Source organism: Podarcis bocagei (assembly GCF_964188305.1).
Source record: "Podarcis bocagei genome assembly, chromosome: 1".
Classification (NCBI taxonomy): Eukaryota; Metazoa; Chordata; class Lepidosauria; order Squamata; family Lacertidae; genus Podarcis; species Podarcis bocagei.
The window spans coordinates 71,837,729-71,865,580 of NC_138125.1; the positions used below are offsets into that span (position 1 = coordinate 71,837,729).

At 42.3% G+C, this 27,852-nt stretch overlaps 1 protein-coding gene across 6 annotated transcripts in view; it reads left to right on the forward strand.

Annotated features, from left to right (window-relative positions):
* Positions 1-27,852, forward strand: part of DENND2B (DENN domain containing 2B) — a 163,317-nt gene that overhangs the window by 10,910 nt on the left and 124,555 nt on the right. Inside the window, exon 2 of one of the 6 annotated variants that reach the window (XM_081210971.1) lies at positions 21,557-21,647. The gene's annotated coding sequence lies outside the window, so the exon portion shown is untranslated. Of the gene's footprint in view, positions 1-21,556; positions 21,648-22,145; positions 22,434-22,580; positions 22,825-27,852 lie in introns of those variants that run through there. The other 5 variants (XM_081210973.1, XM_081210970.1, XM_081210974.1 and 2 more) reach the window with 5 other exon arrangements.

Below are 27,852 nucleotides of genomic sequence, written 5' to 3' on the forward strand. Positions count from 1 at the left end.
AAAACAAAAGCACCACCTCTGCACTTTTAAAAACTTTCTGTCAAGGAAATTTTATTTCCAGAATACTCAATATCTTGTTAAAGTGTTCTTAGGTTTACTCAAGTTACCTGCTTGAGCCTCAAGTGTCATCTTGTAGATTTTGTTATGAAGGATTGATCCAAAGTAAATCAAAATAATCCCTTGGCATTTTCAGCTGGGCCTTGAAGACCCACATCTTTTAGTAGCTGATGTAAACTGGGCCTCAGAAATGGTGGTGTGATTTATTTACAATTGGTTTAGGGCTGGTTGTTGTTTCTGTGCTAGCTTTTTAGAAAGCATTACACACTGTGGCTGTTTTAAACGTATATTGTAGTACTGGTTGACATTGTAGTAGATGATAGTGTTTGTTAACTGATATCACTGTGAATAATTTTTGTTTAGAAAGTGGTTTATAAAAGTTTCAAATAAATAAGACATACATAAATAAGAGTCTTATAAGAACTTTTAAAGGTCACATGCAGTGTATGTTTAATGTTGCTGTGAAGTTCTTTCACAACATCTGAAAAAAGTAACCTATGAGTAGATGATTCATTCCAGTCTGAGAACCACAGTGAAAATGTATCACCAGCCAGAAGCCATTAATAAGAATAGCCCTAGTGCAGATGTTTTCAACCTTTTTGAGTCCATGGCTCCCTAAACCAACTACATTCTTTCTGCGGCACTCCTGTGGGGGTTAGGAGCCCAGTAATGTCACCCCTTGCCTGCAGCGCTGGCAGCCTCTCACCCTTTTTCGAACACCCTCCCTTGTGGAGTGTTCTCACTGCCTCCTCTCCCCTCCCCTTGGGAGTCCTTTGGGTAGCTACTGCTGCTGCTGCTGTCACTGGTCTCTGAGCTGCCTCAACCCAAAGAGAAGTGAAGCTTATAGCCAGGGCTGTTGCAATAAACATCTGTGCAAGCCTTTGGGAGGAAGAGATGCGAGAAGGCATCAGAGAAAGAAAGAGGGACAGAGACCAGTGTTGCCTGCAGCACCCCTGATCATCATTCAAGGCACCCCAGGGTGCCATGGCACACTGGTTGAAAAGCACTGCCCTGGTGGATTAGGCCAAAGACCCATCTGGTCCTGTATCCTGTTCTCACAATGGCCAACCAGATGCCTATGGGAAACCTGCAACTGGTATTCAGAGGCATAGTGCCTCTGACACTGGAGCCATCATGACTTAACCTCTATGAATTTATCTAAACTGCCTTTAAAACCACCTTGTGCATTTCTCCATCCTTCTCCTTATCACAAAAGTCTGATTTTTGGAGGAAGTGGGCTTGCTGTGCAAGTGCTCCAAATGAACTTTAATTGTGCAACCTGAATTTACCTGAAAATAGTGACAGTCTGGAAGTGTCCAAAGTTCCATTGAAATACAGTCATACTTCATGGTTACGTTTGCTTCAGGTTGAGTGTTTTCAGGTTGCATCCCACGGCGACTTAGAAGTACTGGAACGGGTTACTTCCAGGTTCCGCCGCTCGCGCATGCGCAGACGCGCAAAATGGCGTAACTCGCATGTGCAGAAGTAACGAATCGCGACCCGTGCGTGCGCAGACGCGGGTTGTGTTCTTTTCAGGTTGCGAACGGGCCTCCAGAATGGATCCCATTCGCAACCAGAGGTACCACTGTAAGTGGCTTACATCTGAATAAACATCATAGAACCAGACTGTATGTCTCTATTGTAGTTTCCCCACACTCCCTATTTGGTGAAAATCATACTGTAACTGAAATTATTTCAAAAAGGAAAACGGAGTTGTGTCAAATAGCTTCAATGGATGTTACAAATTCTTGCAATTTGGTGCCAGTGTTTCAATCACAGTGGTCGTATGGTTTGGGCATTTGACTTCATCCCTGAAGTTTGTGGGTTTCAAGCCTCATTTCACTGAACTCTATATGATATCACGAACTCTTGGATTCGGAAAGTCAAAAGGAGTAGTTACATATGGTGCTACTCATATTGTTGTCTAATTAACAGAGGTCATTGAAACTAATACATCTTGGCCACACCAGTCCCAAGAGACAAAATGGTTTGAGACAGACTATCAAGGTATGAAATATGGACAATTTTTGAATCCACTTAATGTATGAAAAATAAGACTTGGCAAATGCTCCAGCTTAATAAAATATGTATGGGCATGAAACTGGCAGGCAGTTACTATTTACTGCTTCTTCTCCCTCCAATGTGGCCCTGATTGCTCACTCTATTCCCTGTTCTAGTATACTTCGGGGAAAGTGAAAATGGCAGGTATGGCTGGAACTTCACTGTGCACCTGACCTCTGTGAAAGCCATTTCAAAAAAGGCAAGTTGTGGCAACCAGTGTCAGCCCTGGTATTCCCATGTTGGGTGTTGATGCTGGGCCCCATCATTCGCCACTATCTCTGGCAATCAGCCCCCGCCCGCTCCACCTCCAATGTAGCCCCAAAGCCTGGACCTCATGAGACCACTGTTCTCAGTGTGAGCTTTCCTTCACAACTGAATTGAAATTATGCATGGTGTGAGAAAGTGTGCCATGTATACAGTGATTCTGGTGAGGTGAATTCTTTCAGGCCTTTTTGGATCGACAGGACAGGACTCAGAGTGCTGGATGGCTTAAACATAATCATCTAAGATTCTAAGAATATTGTCTTCTGATACCATGAGTAATGTGGTGTTTAGCTGGGACTGAATCACAACCCTTTCAACCGAGAAGATAAGTTGCTCCAAGTGCCCGTCTGCAAGGGCTTCAGTTCCAAATGAAGTCAGGATAGTCATGCTTCTTCAGCACAATTCTTTACATGTCCACTCAGAAAGAAGTCCCATTATTGCAGCCTTAAAATGCAAAGTTCCATGTACAGTGGTACCTCGGGTTACATACACTTCAGGTTACAGACTCCGCTAACCCAGACATACTGTGGTGCCTCGCAAGACGAAAAGAATCCGTTCTGTGATTCTCTTCGTCTAGCGGTTTTTTCGTCTTGCGAAGCAAGCCCATTGAAGGATTAGTGAATTAGCACTATTAGCGCTATTAGCGGCTTTTAGCGGCTTATCTGCTGATCGGATCAGCTGATTAGCGGCTTAGAAAAAGGGGGGGGGAGAAAAAAAACCAGCAGGAACTCGCAAGACATTGTCGTCTTGCGAAGCAAGCCCATAGGAAATTTGTTTTGTGAAGCACCTCCAAAACGGAAAACTCTTTCATCTAGCGAGTTTTCCGTCTTGCGAGGCATTCGTCTTGCAGGGCACCACTGTAGTACCTCGGGTTAAGAACTTTGCTTCAGGATGAGAACAGAAATCGTGCTCCGGCGGCATGGCAGCAGCGGGAGGCCCCATTAGCTAAAGTGGTGCTTCAGGTTAAGAACAGTTTCAGCTTAAGAACGGACCTCCGGAACGAATTAAGTACTTAACCTGAGGTACCACTGTAATGTTGTTATCTTACAGATAAGGAACCACATCTGAGTGGGAAAGTACTCTATTCATGCTTGAGTCTTATAAAGAGAAAGCATATCTGTCTGCTGTGTCATGTACCCAGGAAGCGATGGGTTCCTATAGGAAGTGGAAAAATGCAATCAGGAAATCTGAATGCTCCAATATTGGCTCTTGGTCAACTAAGGTCAGATCAATCTAGTCTGCTGACTGCATCTACCACTTCTTGTAAATTAGACATGTGGCTTACCAAGAAAGCAGTAGAGTTGGCAGACAGTGTGTTTTATTACATTGGTTTCAGACAGTAACTTTATACTGTTCTTTTATAATGAAAATTTACTTCAAGTTACTTTATTTATAAAACCTTTTGCCTCTCTGTCCCACAGACACCGAAGGTGATTTTATCTAATGAAACAAATCATATAGATTTTAGAACAGTCCAGAGTACAACGCAAATCTTAAGGAGTCAAAACAGAAGCAGAAATGGAATGAGAAAGCAGCAGGATCTTTGGAAGAAAAGCTGCAAGATTAAAACATGTGGGGGGCAATAAGTAAATTATAATGGCAAGTCCCCCTGTCTCAAATGTTTAGGATACGGAGGAAATAAGTGGCAGCGTGTTTGCATCTGTGGTTGTGTACATAAATCCTTTCCCTCCTCCTGTTATCCTGTTCTTTACCTTCCCTGAGTTCAAGCTTTGTGAAGTTATTAGGGAAATGTGGGGTAGCTTCTAAATGATGATGGGTTTTTGGTAAATGAGATATAGATAATAGTAGCATATATTCTGTGCTGTCTTTATGCCCGCTGCTTTTAATGCAGGAAAATGAAATCCAAACCCCAGGACTCATAAATGCACAACATTTTCCCAGGAGGAAAAATGCTGTATACCGCAAAATGTTTCTGAGAGAGAGGGAGAGAAAGTGGGTAATAAACAGGCCAATAAAAGTAGTCTGGGGAAAATTAGTTGCCATATCTTGCTAGTCTTTCTGCTTTTGCCATTGAGAAACCTGACCTACTGATAGTTTTGTGCCGTATGCTTAGTAACAGTTAGTGACGTGAAATAAGAGTGAAGATTTGTTCCACTGTTAATATTTTCCAGGATACACTGTCAGGCTGTGGATAATTATCCTTCCTTTAAGCACATGAAACTGCAATTCTGAGATAAACACTTCAGAATAATGCTCCATTTATCCAGAAAGCTGCTTCTCAGAGGGCAAAATCGTTAAGATCCCATCCTGGATTTCATTTGGAACTTGCCACTGTATCCATGATGCAGTTGCAGTCCGTGGGCTGTGACATTGCTGAGAGTTTTGCTGTGAAGGAGCACTTTCAATTTAAGCATGTGAATGATTTCTAGTGACACATCTACTGCCTTGCTGAACTTAAGAGGGTGGGATGGCAAAGGAGGAAGTAGAAAGGGAAGATGGCTCTTCACTTAACCAGGAACAGAGTTCCCTTGAAAAAACAAACCTTGATAGACTCTTTTTCTGTTCCCTTCCGTCTTTCTGCTCATTGTATTTTTGAACTGTCGCTGTCAATTAATTGGTAGCTATCCTAGGAAGCTGAACCCTTGCTTAAGTTTTAACACTTGCTGGATCCAGTAATGAGAAGAGTCTTAGCATACAACCTCATCCTCCCCCACTCCCAGCTCATAACAATATAATGGATTTCTGCATGTTATTTTCACTAATATATGCATTGTCATGCACACTTTACCCTTGCCTATGTATTTTTTGTACACGTGAATCAGCTGGAGAACTGCGCTGCAAAATTTGGAGAAGTGCAAATATTGAAGGATGTCTGTATTTCAGTTCACATGTTATTTTGAAAGTGCAAATTCAGTATCAATGTGAATTGAATCAAATTTATCCTACAATCCCGATCATTGCATGGAACCCTAGTCATGTGATTAATATGTGAAGGGTGCTAAAAACATCTGGTTTGCTAAATATGGACGTGATTGCAGGTTGGGTCCTACATACTACAGAGAAGAACATTACTCTGTGTCAGCCAACCAGTCCTATGTTTTACTAGTCTGGGCATGCTGTGTCCCACTGTGCCAATCTTACCCTTGCCACCTTCCTTGCTCTACTCAGTGATGAGTATTTGGATCAATAGTGGGGAACCCCGTAGGGCCCTCCAGACATGGTTGGATTCAAACTCCCATTAGCTCCAACCAACAAGGCCAACAGTTAGCGATGGTGGGAGTTGTAGCCCAGTGACACCGGTAGGGTCATAGGTTTCCTGTACCTGATTGGTGGTCATTTCTTTGAGAAAATGTAACTGAAAAAATTGAATTTTGTTTTAAACCCAAATCTGTGCTCCAAGGGTGCTTTGACATTCACTTAATAAAGTTAACTGGGTTGCTCTCAGCCTCTTTCAAAGGGGAACGGAGTATGTCTGAGTGCCACACTATCTCAGTTAAATGGTTAGCTTCTATGTTGGAATGGGACGCACTTCCTGTTCACCCCATCTGTTGCTGATTTAGGTTAATTGAAGAAGTTTCAAACCCTCTTGCCGAGTCCAAAGAGAATTTTCTCCTCCTGGAATTTAACCTCTAGAGAAATCATGAGCCCAGCTCTTTAAAGACTTTAAAATACCATCCTGCTATAAGTGATCTTTTCCAATTTTTCCGTGCAACATGGCTCCTTGTTGAAGTTAAATGGACTCTCTTCCCCACCACACTCCATTAGTTCATAGTGAATAGCCTAAAGGGGAACCCTCAGAGAACGGTCAGGATATCTCACTACTGTATTATTATTAATAATAATCACTTTTAAAAAACCTCAAGCAACTTACAAACACTGAAAACAGGTATAAACATAGAGTAGAAGCAACATAAAATGCAGTGATATGCATAAAAGAGATAGTAGTAATGGGGGACTTCAATTACCCGGATATTTGTTGGACGTCAAACTCAGCCAAGAGCATAAGGTCAAACAGATTCCTCACTGGCCTTGCAGACAACTTCATTGTCCAGAAAGTGGGAGAAGCAACAAGAGGAACAGCCGTTTTAGATCTGGTCCTAACCAATGTTGATGACTTGGTTAGTGGGGTAGATGTGGAAGGATCATTAGGCGCGAGTGATCATGCTCTTCTGAAGTTTACTATACAGCGGAAAGGAGCAGCCAAGCATACTAGGACTCAATTTCTTGACTTTAAGAAAGCTGACTTCATAAAACTTAGGGAAGTGCTGGGTGAGATCCCATGGACAGCAATACTAAAAGGAAAGGGAGTTCATGATGGCTGGGAGTTTGTTAAGAGGGAGATAGTAAAAGCACAACGTCAGGCAATACCATTGAGACGGAAACATGGAAGGTGCCTAAAGAAGCCAGGGTGGCTATCTAAAGAACTTTTAACTGAATTAAGATTAAAAAAGGATGTGTACAAAAAATGGAAAAGGGGGGAAACCACCAAAGAGGAATTCAAACAAATAGCCAGCACGTGTAGACACAAAGTCAGAAAAGCTAAAGCACAGAATGAACTCAGACTTGCTAGAGAGGTTAAAAGCAACAAAAAAGGCTTTTATGGGTATGTTCGTAGCAAAAGGAAGAACAAAGAAACAGTGGGGTCACTCAGAGGAGAAGATGGTGAAATGCAAACAGGGGACACAGAAAGGGCTGAACTCCTCAATGCCTTCTTTGCCTCAGTCTTCTCCGATAAAGAAAACAATGCCCGACCTGAAGAATTTGGAGCAAATGATTCAGCAAAGGAAACACAGCCCAGAATAACTAAGGAGATAGTACATGAATATTTGGCTAGTTTAGATGTATTCAAGTCTCCAGGGCCAGATGAACTGCATCCAAGAGTATTAAAAGAACTGGCAGATGTGATCTCAGAACCACTGGCAGTCATCTTTGAGAATTCCTGGAGAACAGGCGAAGTCCCGGCAGACTGGAGGAGGGCAAATGTTGTCCCTATTTTCAAAAAGGGGAAAAGAGAGGACCCAAATAATTACCGCCCAGTCAGTCTGACATCAATAGCAGGGAAGATTCTGGAGCAGATCATTAAGCAAACAGTCTGTGAGCACCTAGAAAGGAATGCTGTGATCACCAATAGTCAGCATGGATTTCTGAAAAATAAGTCATGTCAGACTAACCTGATCTCGTTTTTTGACAGAATTACAAGCCTGGTAGATGAAGGGAACACAGTGGATGTAGCCTACCTTGATTTCAGCAAGGCATTTGACAAGGTGCCCCATGATATTCTTGTAAAGAAGCTGGTAAAATGCGGTCTTGACTATGCTACCACTCAGTGGATTTGTAACTGGCTGACTGACCGAACCCAAAGGGTGCTCATCAATGGTTCCTCTTCATCCTGGAGAAGAGTGACTAGTGGGGTGCCACAGGGTTCTGTCTTGGGCCCGGTCTTATTCAACATCTTTATCAACGACTTGGATGATGGACTCAAGGGCATCCTGATCAAATTTGCAGATGACACCAAACTGGGAGGGGTGGCTAACACCCCAGAGGACAGGATCACACTTCAAAACGACCATGACAGATTAGAGAACTGGGCAAAAACAAACAAGATGAATTTTAACAGGGAGAAATGTAAAGTATTACACTTGGGCAAAAAAAATGAGAGGCACAAATACAAGATGGGGGACACCTGGCTTGAGAGCAGTACATGTGAAAAGGATCTAGGAGTCTTGGTTGACCACAAACTTGACATGAGCCAACAGTGTGACGCGGCAGCTAAAAAAGCCAATGCAATTCTGGGATGCATCAATAGTATAGCATCTAGATCAAGGGAAGTAATAGTGCCACTGTATTCTGCTCTGGTCAGACCACACCTGGAGTACTGTGTCCAGTTCTGGGCACCACAATTCAAGAAGGACACTGACAAACTGGAACGTGTCCAGAGGAGGGCAACCAAAATGGTCAAAGGCCTGGAAACGATGCCTTATGAGGAACGGCTAAGGGAGCTGGGCATGTTTAGCCTGGAGAAGAGGAGGTTAAGGGGTGATATGATAGCCATGTTCAAATATATAAAAGGATGTCACATAGAGGAGGGAGAAAGGTTGTTTTCTGCTGCTCCAGAGAAGCGGACACGGAGCAATGGATCCAAACTACAAGAAAGAAGATTCCACCTAAACATTAGGAAGAACTTCCTGACAGTAAGAGCTGTTCGACAGTGGAATTTGCTGCCAAGGAGTGTGGTGGAGTCTCCTACTTTGGAGGTCTTTAAGCAGAGGCTTGACAACCATATGTCAGGAGTGCTCTGATGGTGTTTCCTGCTTGGCAGGGGGTTGGACTCGATGGCCCTTGTGGTCTCTTCCAACTCTATGATTCTATGATTCTATGATTCTATGATTCTATGATTCTATGATTCTATGATTCTATGAATCCAGCTCAACCCCACCCTACTAAAAATACGAAGAGTTAGGTTCCAAAGGCCCGAATGAATAAAAATATTTTACCTGTTGCCCAGAAACAGATAGTGATGGCACCAGGCATGCCTCCTTGGGGAGTGCAGTCCAGAAATGGAGCCACCTCTGAGAAGGCCTGTTTTCATAGCACCATCCTCCACACCTCCATTTGAGGGGATGCACAGAAAAGGACCTCACATGGTTCATGCAGGGTCCTGGTGGCTTCATGTGTGGAAAGGCAGTCCTTGACATATTGGGATCATAGAATCATAGAGTTGGAATAGACCACAAGGGCCATCGAGTCCAACCCCCTGCCAAGCAGGAAACACCATCAGAGCACTCCTGACATATGGTTGTCAAGCCTCTGCTTAAATCTTGCGCTGCATAATTGAATTATTGTAAGGTGTAAATACAGCCAGTTTATTTATTCATAAGAATTTTCAGAAAGTGTAGACAGTTGTAGGGGTACTACAGAATGCCTCTGGAGAACACTATCTTAACACTAAATTAATGCACAGCTGGTTTAGAAGTGAACAGTGGGATCTTAAAGAAAGTGATTGTGGTGGTCAGCCAGGCATGAGTATGGACAACTCTCTCTCTCCTGAGCCATGCCAAAATTTCAACATTAGCCTATACTTCACTACTCAGAAGTAAGTCCTATTGAGTTTGGTGGTACAGAATGAGAAAGAAATTGAAATCAATAAATGTGCTTACTCCCAGGGACGTGTAGTTAATATAAGTGGCTTGGGATTTTTTAAAGCTGAAAGTCTGATTCTGTTTGAATATCATAGGGAGCTCATTGTGCTACTGGTTTATCATAAGTCACCATCAAATTGCATTGACAAGTCAGTCACATGCTTGTTGGCTCTTAAGACCTTCTTAAGAATGCTATGCATGCAGAAAGCGGGAATGTTGTACTCCATGAACAGATTGTTTTCAGATCCTGATGAAAGCTTATGTCTCAAAGTTGGCATGACAGATCAGTTTCACTAATGACCGCTCTTCCAACACTAACTGTGGCTGCTGATGGAGACCAGAACTGGAATCCAGTTATGGGAGAGTGTTGTGACCTGAGCAGCAAAGAATTAGAGGCCAGAGAGGAGGAGTGCTAAGGTCCACTGAACCCTCATTACGTACTCTATAGCAATTGGGGAAGTTGTTAAGGCTACAGTTTCCAGTAGTCTGCACTGCTCATGCCAAGAGTGCTCAATCATGTTTAGAATTGCTTTGGCACAGACAAATAATGTGCAGACCACTGCAAAGTTCTCTCAGTGCAAATGAGCACAAAATTCATTGCAGGCAAGTGTAATTAGGGGAGGAAACAATCAAAGGAAACTATGTGTTCAAGAAGGAATGTATTCATAGTTGTGTGTGCGTGCACTGCATCTGCCTTTTGCGAATTCTTAGTACAGTTACAATGAGTAGAAGAAATAGATCGCATCTCAAAAGGGGCTTCTTGTCAGGTGCTCTTCTTCATGGCAGGACTGGAGCTCAAGAGTTATGATCTATGTGTTGGGAGATCCTGTCATGTACAGAGGGAGCCATAGCCATGTACTTTTTTGCTGACCTTTTTGACTGTAATCAGCATGTGTCTCACAGTTTCCTGTGGCATGCAGAGTAGTTTAATATAATCCCTGTCGTAGTCTATATAATAGGTGCCATTACTGTGATCCTTTTTTTAAAGAGTACATGATTGATTTACTGTATTCCTCCCCGCTCCACTTCATGGGAAAATGTGAAAATGTTGAAGGTGACTTCTGCCTATTCATGTGAGCTGAGCTGAGGCCTTCTGAGAGGGAGTGAGACTGCCAACAAGCCATTCTGTAAATAAACAAGTGTCTTGGGATGTCCCCCCCAAGGTCTGAGGTTGGGTGTCTTGCAGACACTTGGCAGCAGGAACAAAACCATCAAGAGTTGGATTGTTTGTCGCTGAACTGATTTCAATAACAGATGAGAATTTCCGAGCAGGAAGAATTGCACGTGCCTTATGGGATTTGTCTGGGAGGGGGAGGGAAGTACATTTTATGGAAGGGAGAAGGAATTTTTATTTCATTCTGAATGTAGCGGTTGGTGCCTACAGACTGCTCTTCAACAATTTCTGAACAAACACCACAGAGTTAGAATCAAACTAAAACAGCAACTCAGGGCTCCATTATGGACACTGATATTACACTGTAGCATGACTTGCAGTATAAGACCATGCTTGCTTCTCCTGGAAGTGACTCCACACTTTTCAATGGCAGATCCAATTGCTGTGTGTTCACTAGTGTGTCCCACATCAAAGGAAACATGTGGACATCGTGCATGTTTTTAAATATTCCATGCTCACATGCCTCACAATTCTGGATTAATCAGGAGTCTGCAACATGTGAACACAGGTGTTTATGGATGTGTGACTGAGTTCCACACTTGACAAGCCTGTTGTTTGAAAATCTGGGCTTTCTGTGTGAAGTTGCCTCCACTTTACTCAAGGCAACTGGAAAACCATAATTATTGTCAGATACCATCCATTTTAATGTGTTGCTGTTGGCCTTTTTAATCCTTTAATGAATGCAGTGAACATGAAAATAAATAACACACTAATATTGGACAAAACTATAAAATTGATATTATTACACAGTGGCTTCTGTCGTTATTTGTGAAACTTTGTCCACTGGTGAGACTCTTCTTGCTCTTTTCAAATGTTACTGTGCAGAGCAGGAAGGACCGGTTTTGCTATAAAACCAGGGCTTTCCCCCCCAGCTGGAACTCCCTAGAGCTCAGTTCCAGTATCTCTCAGGTGGGCACCATTGCCATTATAAGAAAACAAGGCAGGCGTTCATAGTGAGTTCTGGCTCCTCTTTTTCTAGAAAAGTAGCACTGTATAAAACTAATACAGTTTTAAACATTTGGCCTTGGCTTCTCAGATGTTTTTCTATGACTGGATCTTAGCAATGCTATGCTGAACATCTTAGGGCAAAGTCACAGGTGCTTGTCTACCACTTGATAACTGTAGTAAGTGATGATACCGAATTTCCATATCCCCACACATAATTTTAACAGGTGTGCTTTTGAATTAAATCACTTTACTCGTTCAGCTGCCAGTGATTTAAGTCCCATTCCCATGTTACTTGCATGAAGGGGGCATCGCACAATTACCACAGTACATGCTGTACTCTTAGCATGCTGCCTTGGCCCTGGCACTTTGGTAATATGCAGAAATCTATTGAATTGTTAATGTGAAATCTCCCATGAGATTGGGCTGCTTGTGTGTAGACTTCTGCGCTACAGAGGACTATGCTAGCACATGAACATCTAGAGCAGACCCTGATGCTGGAGGTGAAGCCAGGCAACGTAATGGGAGGAGGGGGCTGGGACTAGCTGGGTGGTCCTTCTCTTCTGTGAACAAGTGAAGGGGAGTCAAGTGTAGAGTAATCAAGTGTTGTACACACACATGTGAATCAGTGCTGACCTCAGGGCAAAAGCCCTATTGCCATACCTGAGGAAAGGTTGGAGAAATGTACCGTATATTTCCCCTCACTCTTTCCTGACGCTTTGAAACAAACTGCATTTCTTGGAATCATTGTCATTGCATTGAATTTGGATGTCTGAGTGATTTTTTGGGAACCGAATTTCCCTTGACTGCATCATGAAAGTAAAATCTCCTTTAAATATGCAGGAGAAAATAAACCGCAGGCACACTGTATTTTTGGAACAGCCTAGATGGAAGATCTCCTCTGAGATACATTCCTGACTAGATCTTAGATTTGCTAATGGCTCAAAGGGTTTGTATGTTTCGGAGTGCTATGAATTAGGGGAAGTTTCTTTAACCATTTTGCTTAATAATATAAAGAAAAAATAATAATTTAAACATTTTGATCAACCACCCAATCCTTTACAAGGATCTTGCATTTGTGTTAATGGATTAAAATATAGCTTGTGTTAATGGGTGGTAGATATACACACACATGTGTGCTCACACACTATTTTAGCAGGAACAGATGATTTAGAAAGCAGATATAAATCTTCAGGGAATGGGCAGACCTTTACAAACAACTTAATTCTGCCACATTTTTCAGTGACTAGACTTACAGCCCATGAGTCATCTGCTTTGTGCTCCAGATTGAACACTGGGGGCTCATGGCTGGGGGCTCATGGCAGCTGGAACATAGAATCCTAGAATTGTAGAGTTGGAAGGAGCTCTGAGGATCATGTAGTCCAACCCTCTGAAACGTAGGAATATGTAGCTGTTCCATACAGGGATCGCACCTGAAACCTTTACGTTATCAGCACCATGCTCTAACCAGCTGAGCTATCCATGCTCAATGAAAGGATACCAGTCATGCAAAAATGTATATAACCTCTTAGCCATCTTCCATTATACTTTTTAAATTACTTCAGTCACCTGATGAAATGAGTTGCTGCAAAATAAACTTTATGCCATAATAAACTGCTTGGGGTTGAATAACACACAGTGTGTGGTCACTTGATGATATGACTGGAGACTGGTGCATATATTTGAGAAAACCTACATTTTTGAAGATTTTTTCAGTTACGAAAGCACAATTAATTATTCAACATTTCATTAACAGCGAAGTACAGTGGTACCTCAGGTTAAGTACTTAATTCGTTCCTGAGGGCCATACTTAACCTGAAACTGTTCTTAACCTGAAGCACCACTTTAGCTAATGGGGCCTCCTGCTGCCGCCGCACCGCCGGAGCACGATTTCTGTTTTCATCCTGAAGCAAAGTTCTTAACCTGAAGCACTATTTCTGGGTTAGTGGAGTCTTTAACCTGAAGCGTATGTAACCTGAAGCGTATGTAACCTGAGATACCATTGTATGATATATATCATTCCCCACCCTAGCAGTTTGAAAGCCTGTCAAAGGGCAAATAGATAAATAGGTACTGCTCCGGCAGGAAGGTAAATGGCGTTTCTGTGCACTGCTCTGGTTCACCAGAGTCATGCTGGCCACATGACCTGGAAGCTGTATGCCGGCTCCCTCGGCCTATAGAGCGAGATGAGCGCCACAACCCCAGAGTTGTCTGCGGCCAGACCTAACGATCAGGGGTGCCTTTACCTTTACCTTTACCTTTATGGTAGATATCATTCCTCTTGGCTAGATCCCACACTGTTCTATTAGTGTTTAAATAAAATAATAATCTGGTTTCCGTGTCATTTCACATATCTGTGCTACGCATTCCTGGGAGGTGGTAGTTCTAATGTGGCAATTTCTCATGTGCTGTGTCTTTTCCATGTGATGCAAATATTAAAATGTGTTAACTAGAGTTACATGGATGGATTATTGTAATAACCTACAGTTTCACAGGAGTATATATTTAAAGTAGATAAACAAATGAGCAAATTAAATGAATTAAAAAAAGGTAGCTTTAAGGAACTGCAGGAAGGGGGAAGGAAGTCAAGTTTTGAAATGTTAAAATTATTGTAAAATTAAGGAAATGTGTAAATCTGAAAAGTATAAATAAAACTAAAAAACCAAAAAAACTAGAGTTGTGTGGGATTCTGCCAGAAGGAATCTGAGTATGCCACATGAGCAACATATAAACTGGGTCTCTGTGAAATGTACATGATCTGCTTCCACTGCAATAGCTTGTGTTTGAAGTAATTTCTGATGACATGAAAGCCCCATTTGATATAATGGCTGTTTCACACCATTCGGTTTCCAAAGCATATTTGTGTCATTTTTGCTACCACAACAAAAGGGTACAGCAACTACTCTTCTCAATGGCAGCTTTACTTGTGCTCTTGTCTGGAAAAGTCAAGTGATGCCTGAAATTAGCACATGGTCCATCTATTTCTCATGTGACTCCATCCTTGAGAATTATATATTTAAATCACTTGCAGCTGGCCTGTTGCTGTTTCCACTCCCAAGGATGGCTTACACTGAGGCAATAAAATCAATAATACCTCAAAGCACAATGTAAAACAATTTGTAACAATCAAAGGAGTAGAGCAATAGAAGTGCTTAACATTTTAGAAGAGCTTAAAACGGGATTAAGATAGTTAAAAAGCTCAAATGAATAAAAGGAATCACAAGGAAGTGTCCTATAGATGAGGTGCTGCAACTGAAAAGGCCTTTACTCTGGTCACCACCCATCTAACCTGTGAAGATAATGGCATATGGGAAGGGTTTATGCGAGTTGAGGCCATTATTCAGCAGCCTGGATCCCAAACTGTGTAGGGCTTTAATGGTTTAGACTGGCAGAATGAATTGTGCATAGAACGTTTCTCTGGGGAAATGTCTGCCTGAACAGGATTTGTCTGAGATTTCTGGCACATCTAGCTCTTGGCCATCTCTAAAGTACCACAACAGTAGACTAAATTGTGCCAGGTTACCGGTAATTGTTAAATCCCTGGTCATAAGCTCTAAGGAAGAAGTGAAGGGATGAAGAATAAAATAAATGAAACACAACACAATACTAATTAGATGTAGAACTGGATGAATAAATGTTGTTTTGAATTTGCTTGCAGTTTTGCACAAAGTTGGGCTATTTTTTAGTTAACCTTTAGCACAATCACCTATCCCTGCTACTCACTAAGCTTCTTTGCTCTATGATGTTCCAGAAAACAGCAGAAGGAGAAAATGTGCATTTTCTTCCTTTTCAGAATCCAGCTCAGCCTTCACCAACCTGCTACCCTCTATATATTTTGATCTACAACCCCCATCAGCCCCAGCCATACGCTGCTGGAGCTAGGGGGAGCAGAGCCATGCTGAAGGAGCTGGAGGGCACCAGGTCGGTGGTGAAAGTTGCTGTAGCTATTGAGTATATGGGGAGACAGCAACATCAATTACCATATTTTTCGCTCTATAAGATGCACCTAGTTTTTGGAGGAGGAAAACAAGAAAAAAAATATTCTGAATCTCAGAAGCCAGAACAGCAAGAGGGATCGCTGCGCAGTGAAAGCAGCAATCCCTCTTGCTCTTTCTGGCTTCTGGGATATCTGTGCAGCCTGCATTCGCTCCATAAGATGCACACACATTTCCCCTTACTTTTTAGGAAGGAAAAAGTGAGTCTTATAGAGCAAATAATACGATACTTTAATCCTTAATATAATGGATAAACCCCTTTTCTGGAGGCAGCATTTTCTCTATTGGTCCTAGACTGAACTAGCACTGGATGTTCACTCCAAAATTTCCCACAGTGGCAGCCCAAAGTTGTTCAAGCAATGTTTCTATTAATAAGTCACAATTATATCCAAGAGGCACAACAGTAGCAAATATACTTTGCCTCCTTCCTTCATCTCAAACTTTGTTGTAGAAAAGCCCCCAATCTAGAACATCAGTTTTCTCATAAAAATCATGCCCTGCTTGGCTGCTGTTGGCTGAAGGTGCTGTTTGCAGTAAACAGTACTTCTGGGGTTGAACAAGCCAGGAGTGAGTTGTTTTCAGCAGAAATCCCAACTCAGATTATTGGGACCATGTCAGGGACCCATGGCTCCTTTTTTCTCCAAACTAAAAATGGCCAGATTAAGCACGCTTGTTTAAATACATGGCTTTTGTCATGTGTAGTTTGGGCCTTAAAACCATCTCTAGTTTTAGTGCTTCCATAGTCTCATTAACCTATTGCCATGGGGATTCCTATTTCACTTGGGAATTATAATTCTTATTGCATATTTGAAGGGAAACTTTTGTTTGAATTTATGGTTGCAGAGTTATTTATGTCTGATCCCTGCAGTTCACAATAACATACATGACTACGCAGCTCGAGGCTTGTGCAGAATAAAAGAATCTTAAGAACTTGAGATACCCTGCAGAAAAGAGATGGTTTCTCAGAGAAAAAGCGGCCTGACATTTTCCTTTTACTGCCTGCTGCCTAATGAGCTTTTGAAGATAATGATCTGCTCAGTCACCACAGGTTGTGCAAAGTTCCTAGCTCACATTTAGAACATTTAGAACATAATATCAAAAGGGGCCGCAAAAAAATGCCATAGGTCTGCATTGCATTTTCAGTTCAAAGTGACTGCAGTGCTACCATGTAAGATCATCCTGTGTAAATAAACAGGGTGATATCTTATTGGACATCCAACCTGGCAGCCTGTACCATTTCCATGATGTATCTGGAGGAGACAATCATGGGAAATAGTCTATTTTGAAAAGCAATTTCTCAGTGCAAAAGCTTTTGCTTATTTGTGAGAGAGGCAAGCACTAAATTGGTATCTGTCACCTGTCTGGAATGCATTCCTACAACCTACTACAGTGGTACCTCAGGTTACAGATGCTTCAGGTTACAGACACTTCAGGTTACAGACTCCGCTAACCCAGAAATAGTACCTCAGGTTAAGAACTTTACCTCAGGATGAGAACAGAAAACGCGCGGCGGCAGTGGGAGGCCCTATTAGCGAAAGTGGTATCTCAGGCTAAGAACAGTTTCTTTTTTTTTTTTTATAAAATTTTTATTTGGTTTTCTGGTTTTATAAAGACAAAACATACACAAAGAAAAGACAAAAGACAAAAACATGTATAAAATCAGCAAATCCCCGTTTCATAAACTTGTTCCCTGACTTCCCCCCACCTCCCCTCGTGCATCCCAGTTTCAAGATTATATCAGCAAGTTGGTATTTCTCCTCTTAACAATCTTATTCATCTTGTTACCTTTTTTATAATAAAAATTAATTTTCCTAAGTTGGACTTAAGTTCTCTTCCATCGATTTTCATTTTATCTTAATTAAGAGTCATATTAACCAAACCTAGAAGTCTTAAGAGTTTTTAAGAGTCTCTTCTTCCCTCCCTCCCATCCCCGGTTTTTGTCCCTTCCCAATAAGGATCCAGATTCGAGATTCTCAGCCTGGGTTCCTCACGTCCGAGGCTTTCAAATCCCTTTCAGTCCCTCTCCGCCTGTCCTGTTGGTAGTCCTTTATGTCAGTCGTCAGGTCTGGGAAAAGCTCTTTCACCATCAAAGTGTATCCTCTTCCCACAAGGGGGTTCAAAAGTAACTGCTGGAGAATTTCCACAAAGCCTATCTCTTCACAATCAAAGTCCAAACGGAGGCCCCAATCGTATTTCTTTATTTTAGTTTTCTGTATTCCATTTTGTCCCGGGACCTCCTCCTTCTTCTTCTGTGTCTTTCGCAGAGTTGTAGTAGATATGTTCCCAGCATTTCCTTGCTTGTGTTCCGCAGATGTCAGCTTTTGGTTGTTGCTTCCCAGGATTACTTCTTCTTTTTCTTGTTGTTTAGTCTCTTCCAGCTCTGTAGGTATTGTTTCCCATTCAGCTGTGGATTCTTTCTCATTGAGGTCCTCAATACTAAGAGCAGAGTTGCCTGTTCCCAAGGTCATAGTCTCAAGTTGTTTATTCATGGCCAAGCTCTGTTCTTGTAAGATTCCCACCAATTGAAACATCCTTTCGATTTCCACTAGTAACTTTCCTTCCACAGCCATTGTATCCATTGTAGTTTCACAGAATTCCCCCTAGGGGGAATCTGGTTACTTATTAGCCTTTTCACCAACAATCCTTTAACTGATTATTATTACTTTGTTTCCAACAGTTTTAGCTCAATTATAACTCGTCTTAGTCCAGAGGGATCTTAGATGACAAATTTTCCACTTTAAATCGGCCGTTTGACAGCTTTGACAGCTGTCAAACTCCGCAGCTCTTACACAGGCACCAAGGCAGGACGTTCCCGGGCCCGGGAGGGGGGGTTGTTTAAAGCAAAAAGAGGGTTCCCAAAACTCCACTCTCCAACCCAAAATTTCCCTTAGTTAAATCTCGGAAGTTAATGTCCTTTTTAACTCACCCCACCAGGGGTAGGCTCTCCAGCTTAGCTCTTGCGCCGTTGCTTAGATCGTCTGCAAGGGGGGGGGTGCGGACTTCCTTTTAGACACCCCCCGCTCGTCTCCAATTCAAGGTAGAATTTTTATAAAGTCCCAATCCGTCTTACTCACGGGCGATTCTTTCAGTCCAAATTTTCAAGGAAGGAAGTCAGCGCTCTCTGGTTATGGCTCGCGGCTTCGCTCCACCGAGGTAGCGATCGACTCTCAGTGCCACGCCACCCCCGTATCCCCTCCGCAGCCTTTAAAAAGGCTCTTTGCGAATCAGGGGGGGCGCTTAAGGCACCCGCCGAGTCTTCAGTCCGCAGGCTTCCGCGCCTGCGGTTTTTAAGGGTCCCCGCGTCGCCGGCGCGGCAAAGACCCATCCTCAGTGGAGCCGATTCCCTCCGGAGCTCGGAGGGAATCCGCCATTTCCAGATCGCGTCAACCCGGAAGTTTCAGGTTAAGAACAGACCTCCAGAACTAATTAAGTTATTAACCTGAGGTACCACTGAACACTTAAATATCTCTCTTACTCCTAATCTGCTACTGTTCAGTCCACTGTTCTTTCTTTGCATCAGTCTCCACTAATGTGGTTCCCTCCAGATATTCTAGACTACCTCTCCCAGCCAACCTGGCCAATGCTCAGGGATGATGGGTGCTGTAGTCTAACAACATTAGTAAGCCCAAAGGTTTAGCACTCCTGCTCTAAGCATTGCCTTCCCATGTCCTGCTGTTTGATGCTCACAAGCAGGTTGATCTGGTGGCCAGGATCAGCATGGCAGTTCCTTTTCTTGGAGGTGACTGGAGTGTGCATGTCTGCGCCAGATGGTTATTCAATTTCTATGCCGCTTAATAATAATAATAATTTATTTATATCCGTCCCTCCCCAGCCAAAGCCATGCTCAGAGCGGCTAACAACAATAAAAGTAACACAAAATTAAGCAACAACTGTCAACTTAAATAAAACATCACAAAAATACAGAGTTACACATTAAAATGTTATGTTAATACACAGTTATTAATACATAAAAATCAATATATATCACCTGGCTCCTGGGAGATTGTGGCCCTGAAAGATGCACATTTTTGGGGGTTGTGCTCTCGCGCGAGTGATGTGACTCATAGTGGAGCGCAGCCCTGAAAGACGCACACCCCGGTTTTTCTTTGGAGTGTGTTGGAGGATATGTTCCTGCTTCCAGGCTTCTCATGGGCATCTGGGTGGACACTGTGAGTGCTGGATAAAATGGGCCTTTGGCCCAATCCTGCTGGCATCTTTTTATGTTCTTGGAATAATCTCATTCCCTGGCTGGCACTTGTGATCCTGATGCAATCCTTTGGCTGTGACTTGCCTGGCTTTAGAAGTGTATTGAGGTTTGGGTTATTCTATGCTACGTTATTAATGGAAGTATTTGAAAATCCAGATTTCTGAGCAATATATGAAGAAGCAATGTTTTAGTTCCATTCATCGTGTCATGGCATGAGATTAAGTTCTGAGCCACAGAAACACAGCCAGGTGCCTTATAGAGAGTCAGACCATTGGTTCATCTACCTTAATACTGTCTATTCTGACTGGCAGTGGCACTCCAGGGAGTCATTCTCAGTTTTACCTGGAGATGACAGGGAGTGAATCTGGGACTTTATGCAAGCAAAGCAGATTCTCTACCCCTGAGTCAAACCCTCTCCCTAAATTAGATTGCAGTCTTTCCCTAGAAAAGATGCAGATTAAACAGAAACCGATAAGAAAGGTTCTACAGAAGTTGTAATATTCTGCATGTAAAAAAACATGCTGGGTAGTGTATGAAAGCCGTGGACTTCTGTAAGAATAGATATTTTTAAAGGACTTGGTTTCCCACTAGGGGGAGCGTTGCATATGTTGCTCACATAGGAGAAACGGGAACTGTTCAGATTTTCTGAGACTTTATATGGAGCTTTTAAAATCTTCACTGACTGTCTTCAATTAACTTTCCAAAGAAGGAAGTCTCCAAGGCCCTATCTTGAAGTTTAAAAGGCTTGGGCTTGCTTTTGCTCCCATTTAAATTCCTGTCAAAGTTCTAATTGAGTTCAATGAGATTTAAAAAGGGTCCTTTTTGTTTCCATAGCAATAAGCTTAAAAAGAGAAACAATATTATTTTCTTCCAAGTATTTTATCCAGCGTTGCCATGGTGCCTAACTGCTAGACATTAAAGTAGGCATCACTTTAAAATGTTTTGAAATGGGAAAAAGTTTACATAGAAAATTATTTTATAGTCTACAAAGCATCAACCAGTCTTTTTTTACGTTAAGATAGTTCTCACACAGAACTGTGATAAAGGTAAATGAATTTAGATTTGTGGCTGATGTAGAAAATAATCCTGTGGATTCTGGCGTTCATCACACTTACGTATTCTTAATTAGAATTTTCTATTTAATCTCCGTAACTTTGAAACTGGCATTATTATTATTATTTTAGAAAAATCTGCTGATTTTATTCATTTTTAAGCACTGAAGCATACAGTTGCACAGTTTGCATCTGATTTTATGTGTGTTGTGTTCTTCTCTGTTGTGAAATTTGTTGTGCAGTGCAAATTTATTTAAATTTCATTATTAATAATAACATTGTGTCAAGCAAACAGTAAACAAGATGAAAAGACTCCATACTTTTAAAACACATTTAAAGCACAAACAGTAAGAAAGATGGAAAGGTTGGAAAAAATAGGAGATTCACTCAGAAGCTGTAGCAAAAAGTATCAAAAAGAACTTCCGCTTGTTTCTAAAGAACTATTTCCCAGTGGCAAAAGACATCAGCTTTCTGCCTTGCCATGCATACCCAAGTCGCACTAATTTTGTTGACAACATAACCAGGTACTGGCAAGGCGAATAGATGGTTAACTTGTGTGGAATGTGGGTAGCATTTCTACCGCAATGAGTGGTATGCCCTGGAAGCAAGGAAACTTTTGGGAGAAATGGCAATCTCTCTTTCTCATTTCACAATCCTGTTTCATTCCTAACCCACATCTATATTTTTCTTCTTAACTACAGAAGGATGAAAGACTACAGGATGCCCTGCTTGGAGACAATGAATATCTACAAAAATTAAGTATTTTCACAAAGTGCTGGGTTGAGCAACAAGGTAAGCCATTTAGCTGTCTGAAGAGTGATTTTCCAGCTCTGTAATCCTTCCTATTGTATTTCAGTTTGATGTCGGAGCTAGAGATATCAAATCTGTAATGTCAAATGACACCCCCCCACACACCTTTTCCTCTCATACATCCCCCCTCCCAGCTCAGGCAGTGGCAGGCCTCTCTGGTGTTTTTTTTTTATTATTGCAGAAAGATTTTGCAACCCAACCTGTCTCTGCAACCCTTAGCTGAGTGGAAAGTACCTTAAACTCGACGTCACTAACTTGAAAAGGCATTATCTTTTTTGAAGCAGCAATAATCAATTTGAAGCGTCTGGGGGCTGGCTTGGTGAGAGCAACGGTGGCGGTTGAGGAGGAGGGGCAAAATGCTCGAGGGGTAGGGGGGGAAAAACCCTGGATGAAAAGGCATGCTGTTTCATGGATGTCTTCCAGAATTGTGACACTCTGTGTGTGTGTGTGTGTGTGTGTGTGTGTGTGTGTGTGTGTGAAGGGAGGGAGGGAGAGAGAGCGAGCGTGTGTGTGTGTGAGAGAGAAAGGGTGAGAATGATCACCATGACAACTGACCCAGCCAGTCTGTGTACTCTCCCTGCAATCATTTGGGCCGAGATCTGTGCTGTGAAAGGTCATGAGAAGGAGCTGTGGGAAGCACAGCAGGTATTAGACTCTGAACGTCGCTCGTTTGTCCAGTGCCTCAGCTAATAGGGCAAAGCTTTTTTTCTGGTCTGGGAAATACAAAAATCGAGAATGGCGTGGAAGGGGAAGTGCTGCAAGTGGCAGGTAATGAAAACTTTCCCCTCTTTTTTTTTTTGTCTCTGCCTCTTTCTCTTTCTCTCCCTCCCTCCCTCTCTTTTAATTTTCCTTTTCGTTTCTGGAGCTGCATGTCAGCGTATGTTTGGAATCCCATTCTCCGAGGAGTGATGTCATGCCCTAGCAGTTGGGTTTTGTTAAGCAAAGAGGGAGGAAATGGTGAATTTCACCCCACCGCCCGCCCTGACGAATAGATCTTTTTGCCTGTAAAAAGTTGTTGAATCTTGTACTAGGACTACTACTTTCTCTCTGTGTGAAGTATTCCAACATGAGAGAGAGAGAGACTTTCAGGAAAGTTTCTCGAGACCCGCAAATGGCAGTCGGGTCCACATCCACCGCAATGATGGTGATTACATTGAAGGTAATTCTTTTATTTTGCTGTTTGGGTTCTTGGCTTCTGAGTGGCTGCTTAATTTTTCCTGGTGGTGGATCTGCCTACATGCACTTAAATGAAGAAATAGATGGAGCAAAAGAAATCAAGTCTGTGCTTGGGATTTAAACAATTAAAAGGAAGGAAGGTTGCCTTAAGACTGCGGCTGCTTTGTTAGCGAGTTCACTTCTCCAGCAGTGTGAGATTCAGCAGCACCACTCAACTTAGGGGAGGCGGTTTTTTAATATCAACTTGTTGCAGGAGAAGTTGCATTGTATGCATGTTGTAGATATAGGGTTTTAAATAAAGGTGGTTAAATAGAAACAGTGGTTAAACATTGTTAAGGAAACGATCCTGTTTTAAATGTGCATTCCAGAAAAATCAAGTAAAGTTTCTTTATTATTTATCAAACCTGCTCTGGTCTTTTTAATGAGGGCACTTCCTTTGAATTCTTGGTTATTTCTGGGCTCCGTGCATTTAAAACACCTTTTATGGTAAATTCCAACTGGGTGCAGATGTAGGCAGAGGCAAAAACAAAACAAAATCCACAACCCTCTCCCCCAAAACATTTCATTTTAGATGTGCAGGTAAAGGCTTCAATGAAATGCCTCAAACTGTGCTTTATAACTGGTGCCTTTGGTGGAAAATAGGTAATATTTTAATGCCTGTCTAATAAAATCAAGTGTTGTGAAAACTCAGCTAATACATGACCAAAATATACTGGACTGATGATGAGAATTAGAGTTTTACTACTATTCATTCTAGGGAGTTCAGCTAAGGTCAGGATCCCAGTGTTCAGCTTCTAGACAGTGTATATAAATGACCACTAGAAGGGCCTTAGCTAGTTACAGAACATCTGCAGAAGGTTCTTGTCTGAAACCTTGGAGAGAGACACTGAGACAACACTGAACTAGATGGACCAATGGTCTGAATCAGTATAAGATACTTTCTTGTGTTCCTCTGACCTATGCCCCGGATTTCTTCTCTTCTGCAATTTCTCTCGGGAAGTATGAACTTTCTGCCAGTGAAGCACTGAAAGGGTTGGATCCCTGGTCTACTAAGCCCTTCCCCTTTTATATTTGCAGTGGTGGGTCATTGAAAATATCAAGTTAGTCCAAAAGTAATACATTCAGCAGTCAACATCCAGCAGGATAGGTAGAAGCATGCTGGTTTCAGGCTGCAAATGTTCCATATACAGAATGTGGGGACGGGGTGAATTTTGGATAACTGAAGCTCTGATAATATGGAATCTGGGTGGATTAGTCAGGGTATAGGACAGTCTTGCTGGAGGTCAACTGATAAATCCTGTTCACAGATTTTAGGGTCTGCTTACTAGGATGTCTTCTATGGATCTCAGGCCTTTGTTAGCTACGGTTGCAGTTTTTGACTGGGAGACTAGGTCACAAGCTTTTAGCTTTCTTCCCGAGTTTCTCAAACAGAGTGTCTTTTGTGTTCCCTTACACAATGAAAGACACTTCTGATTGGCTTCAGTGCGCCTTCTAGCATGCTTCAGACATGCTGCTGATGGCTTGTTTCCTCTTTGTGCTGGGTATGACTACAAGAAGGAAAACATGGACAGAGTGAAAATAACAAAGATACTGCAGAAGAAGCATAGTATTTGTCTCCCGTTTTTTCCTTTTTTTAATTACAGCTCCTCCCTGCATGCTTTAAAACATCTTTTAGGAAAGTTAAGAACAAAACCTCAGGTTTCCTTATCGGATCAGTCCAGAGTTAAATTCAGGAGACAGGAACAAAGTGTTACCATATGTAATTGCGCTGTAATATTTACACAGTAGTTTATCATTGCCTAGGGTAGGGCTGTGTCCTGTTGCACTACATTTAGTTATTTTCTCCTCAAAGATAAATAGCTTCTTTTTCTCTTCAAAAATATAAAATCAGAGCTTTAGTTAACTGATATTGCAGGTTTTGTTGTCAGTGTTTGGGAGTTGTAGGCTGCATGACAAGGAAGAGCAAGGAAATAAAAGTTTTCCTCATAAGGTGGAAATGCTCCACAATCACTTCCTTTTAAGTCTAATCCTGAAAATGTATAGATTTAGCACCAGACTCAAACTCCTATCAATGCTTGTGACATGTTACACCCAGGAGGGTTTCCTTACAGTGAGGAAGCATTGTTAAAAGTGGCTGGTCATAAACTTTTGACTGCCCAAATTGAAAACCCAACTACTCCTGCCTCTTTCCTTGTCCTGATCCTTCAGCTCTTTAGTAGTGATGGGGATGCAGCCTTCCAGATACTGCTGCCCACATATTGTTCTCATATGACAGCATTTTGGAGGTGTTAGCCCGGGTTGCTTGTTTTTGGGGGGCAGGGGATCATGAGTGATGTATATACACTTAATGTGTACATGCATATTGTATGACGACACAAGATTTCAACACAACCCTTATCTTCCCTGCTGGCATTTGCAGTGCTGACTATAGATGACAAAATTATTATTGTTGGCCCCTGTCTGTTTCAAGAGACAGTGTGCCTCCGGGGGTGAAGCAGAGGTAGATTTAGGGGTACAGGATTTTGGTCACACTGGGTGCGGAGGCTTGGGGGCACCACGGGGGTTGTGGCAACTATGGTGTAGAATGGAAGTTGAGAGGCAGAGGGGTGCCTAATTTTGGCATCACGCAGAGTGTTGCTGAAACTTGAGACCCAAGTTCTGCCACTGGGTGAAGTCTGTGTTAGCAGCATCGAAGTGACCTCCCCAGGGCACAAGCCCAGGCAGCTGTCCATAGGACAAGACCGCTCCCCTCTTGGCCTTCCTGATGTGGTCTAAAGGAAAGCAGAGCATTATGTTTGGCACCAGCTGGGCTGCAGGGGTTGCTTGAAGGAGGCGTAAAATTATGGGGTAGCATGTTTTGGATAGCTTTCCTAATTTAGACTGTGTAGTTGGGGTGTCTGACATATCTTTTCATTAAAGTTCTATTACCATACAGGATTTTTTTTACTGTATTGAACTAGAATAAGCATGGAAGATGGAAATCAATCAATCAATCAATCAATCAATCAATCAATAAACAAAGGCCACCAATGTAGACAGGATGCTGGTGGAGCAGGCTGGAACTGAATTGCTAAGAAAACCGGTTTTTGTTGAACTCCACAGGTGCACTGCCATTTACTCATAAAGGAGCCAATTGACACCCATATTAAGGTTTCATTGGTTGATGATCCAATGCAGAATTAGCCTTACTTAAAAAATCTACAGAAACCTGTAAGCTAAGGTCCACAGTGCAACAAACTGCATCAGATGCAAGGATGTAGTTGTTTGTGTCTGCTTTTGAGTCATCCAAATTTGTTTTACGAAATGCTTTCCCTCAGTTTTTGGCATGATTCACCTCCCTTACTCTTAGTCTGTCTTTGTTATGTGTAGTTTGTATAATCACAGACTGTATGATTGTAGTCCATGGATTAGCCTCTTAAAGATGTTTAGGTATGGAAAATCCTTCCTCAGTGCAGTGGTTTGGACTGGACATCCTATCTATTTATGTGATTTTCTGTTTGAGGGAATAGTATTTCCTGCATTGGATTTCTTGCAGTTCCCACAGCTTATCTAGGAAAATAGCACGAAGCAGAATTTTAATATTTCTTCGATATAATTTCCATATGCCCATTCAAAGTGAGCTCATAGTAAATGCAGTTTACATCTGTATGTATAACCTTACCAGTGGGAAATCGAAACCACTACTAAATCATAATATTTTTACAGCCACATCAAAAATAAAAATGTACCTGTTAAGTAATGTACAGACACCCACTTTGTAAATAAAAGTAAAATGTGAGTAGATCCAGGCCTTGTACTATAGATTCACTGTCTAGGAATTAAATGGCATTTGACTCAAGGGCAGTGAGTCATATCACTGTCTCATTTTTATATACAAAGTAAGTAATTTGGCAAATAAAATGAAATATTGCAACTTAACAGGTAGAATCCCCCCCCCACTTTTTGTATGGTGGTGCATGTACAGTGGAACCTTGGGTTATGTACCATCCTCCTTATGAACGCTTCGGGTAATGAGCTCCGCTAACCCAGAAGTAGATGCTCCTGGTTGTGAAGTTTGCCCTGGAATGTGAGCAGAAGTCGTGCGCCGACGGCGTGGTGGCAGCGGGAGGCCCCATTAGTGAAAGTGCGCCTCAGGTTAAAAACAGTTTCGGGTTAAGAATGGACCTCTGGAATGAATTAAGTTTGTAACTGGCGGTACTACTGTATGTATTGCTAGTATTTAAGAACAGAGACTATAATTCCAAGCATTCATGCTTAGAAGTAAGTTCCACAGAGATAAGTTCGACTTACTCTTGAGTAACTATTGTTGGATTGGATTGTATGCTGGAGCATGAAGGTTCAAGTAGAGGTTTGCTGGCTGTTTCTGAGGAGCAAGTAAAATGAGCGCTGGCCTTCACTTTGCCTACTGTGACTAGCTTTGCCAGGAGTGGGAAGCTATTTTCATCTCAAGGGCCACTTTTCCTCATGATCAACCTCCTGGGAACCAGAGGTGGGTGGAGCCAAAGGCAAAAGTGGGAAAACAATAGATGCACCTTTGTGCAGTGAGCTACATTCCCACCACATTCCAGCCGTATAAAACACAGAGCTTTCCACACACACTCCATCTCTCCATCCACAGTTCGGGGACAGATTCCAGCCAGGCAAAAGCATAGGGGAAGGACTGGGGATTGATGTAGCTTGGAAGGGAAGCCTGTACTGGGCAGAGAGTCCTGTGTTTGGACTGCATCTGGCCCCTAGGCTTCAGGTTCCTCACCTCTGAGCCAACAAGAGTACATTAAGCAGGGTGTTACCCAAAGTTCTTTCTTCCCCTTATTGTTTAAAAGGCCACATTCAATGGCAGAATTGTTGCACTCTTTGGGTTGGGCAAACAAAGTACCGTATTTTTCGCCCTATAAGACGCACTTTTCCCCCTCCAAAAATGAAGGGGAAATGTGGGTGCGTCTTATGGGGCGAATGCAGGCTTTCGCTGAAGCCTGGAGAGCGAGAGCGGTAGGTGCGCACCGACCCCTCT